This window comes from Notothenia coriiceps, unplaced genomic scaffold (genome assembly GCF_000735185.1).
Source record: "Notothenia coriiceps isolate Sejong01 unplaced genomic scaffold, NC01 NC01_scaffold00028103, whole genome shotgun sequence".
Classification (NCBI taxonomy): Eukaryota; Metazoa; Chordata; class Actinopteri; order Perciformes; family Nototheniidae; genus Notothenia; species Notothenia coriiceps.
Window position 1 is genome coordinate 22088 of NW_011360804.1, and position 2398 is coordinate 24485.

Here is a 2398-nt window from a genome sequence, read left to right on the forward strand (position 1 = left end):
AATCACAACCAGCTAACCAATCAGAGCAGACTGGGCTCTGGTTTCAGACAGAGGGTGAAAAGAGGTGCTGCAGCACAGGCAGTATGAGAAAAATAAAGAGCTTTTTGAACATTAAAGCATGGAGACATGTCACAGTAGAGGCAACAAATTCAAATAGGAAAACTGGAATTTAGCATAATAGGGCCCCTTTAAGATGAATTTTAAATATCATTCAATTAGATTGCAAAAGGTGTTGATGACTAACATCTGTGTTTGTGAAATCATCCATGTTCACTGTTTTTAATATTGCAGTACCTTATAGGAGAAAAATGTATTGGGATTATTGTTTTATACAGAAACTCTTGGCAGAATGACGACTGAATTCCATTTAGTTTCAGGGTCTGTGCATATTTATTTTCAGGAAATTGTCAAAGCAGCCATTTAGCTCTTGTCATGGCAGGGTAAACACATTAATAACACTTGTTATGGCCCTGTTCCATTCCGTTGGGCCAGAGCCCTGTTGTTGTGAAATCTGGCTCACTGTGACACACGAAATAGAACTGGACCGTACTTAATCTATGGATCCCTCCTGTTGTTTTACCCTGTGATGACACGTCAAAATTGCTGTTTGTAACAACTGTGATTTCTCTACTCTGACTTGTAAGCCTTCTGCTATGAACTCTAGTGGTTAAGTTAATTGTATTATTGTTGAGTGTGACGACCCCTCCCCCCTTCTGCCTGTCCGTGCTCCCTGCCTTGCTGTCCTCTGGCAGGTACTGGGAGTGTCGTCCTGTTTGTGCCCGCCCATCTAGAGGCGGAGCCTCAAGAAGGTATAAAGGCTTGCCCAGCTGGAAGGCAACTCAGTCTCTGATTCTGGCCTGCTGCAGCAACTTCTGCCTGTGTTCGGTTTGATGCACCCTCCAACATGCCTACAGCACACTTCCACACACCCACACACTGCTGACACTACTGACACTCTTATTCTTACGTACACAATTCCTCAGAGGTATTTTTCATTAACCTGTTAAATAAACATATATTTGGCATTTATTTCTGTGTGGCCTCCCTATTTGTTTCCAGCCTTAAGGAAGGTTGTAACAAGTGGGGGCTCGTCCGGGATAATTTCTGGTGCTGGATAAAGGACATGGTGACCTATTTCAGTCAGGGAGTGTTCACACAGCTTGATGGTTGATTCTGAGTTTTGTAGGGGAAAATAGGTCAGGTTGATCTTACTCTATGTTTAAGTAACTGGCTTTACTCACAGTTGTGTTTCTGTACAAGGCAAAGAGTATTCTAATTAGCTTCGGCTTGATGTGGAGATGTGATGTGTCGTTTGTCCCCCAACTCCTCTCCAAAGTTGAGATACGTAATAAAATACTCAGGGGAGTTTCCTGAATGTTCATGCCCAAAGCCAAGCACTAGACCCTGTGTAAGGGGCTGATCTGGGGCACCTTTGTCCACTTTCCCTGGTGCTAGAAACTCAAGTCAGGCATCCCTGGAATCGTCTCAGAGAGTAGATGATCAGTGGGGCCTTGTTTTTACTGAAACATGACGTTTCGATGTATATTTCCATTGTAAATGCTAACCACTAGCCGCACAGCTAGCATCGCAGCCACTGCTCCGTTTTGCCCACGTTTTTCAGAAACATTTTACATTGTTTTTGTTACTTTCGTACGTTGCAGTGTCTTAAATGTAAATTAGGTTAACTTCCTGTTTGAAGTTGTTGCTATGGAAACAACATGACGGAGAAAAAAGTAATATTTTCTACATATAATAACGGACAAAGTAAAGAATGAAGTGTAGGCTATGTTTAAATGTTCGGAATTTGACCGTGTATGATGGTCCTCTTGAGTTGCCGTACAGCCAATGGCGTACAGCCATTGCGCCGTTTTCATGTTTTCTTTACATGTTTTTCACAAACATTTTCACACGCTAGGAGTATAGGAATACTTCAATTTGGTTCGTCATGATCTGTAGATGTGATTTGCCCCCGAGCACCCTTGGGTAAATTACCGTACAGCCAATCACAATGCGTACAATATGTGACGTCATTGGTAAGAGACGGCCCCCGAACACATATGGTACCCCGAACACATATGGTACTCACACCGGTGTTGCTGTTTTGTGTTAAAGGCTGTCAAATGTTTGGAACCCTTATTCCTGTTAGGTATAAGCAATGAGACACAAGCTGTCTCCATTGAACCTTTTTTTGTTTTAGTTTGTTATTTTTGTGTAGTAAGTGGCTAGAGCATTTGCTCGGGTGCACTCCATGACTGCCTAGGTGATTTTCAATTGCTGAGAGTTAACCGGGTCACTGCGCTTTTGTGCTTAAAATCCTCACACAATTCTACACGAAGACTAGGGTTGAGTGAGTCAGTAAGCATTTGGTAAGGTAGTTAGTCAGAGGAGTGGGGTTTCC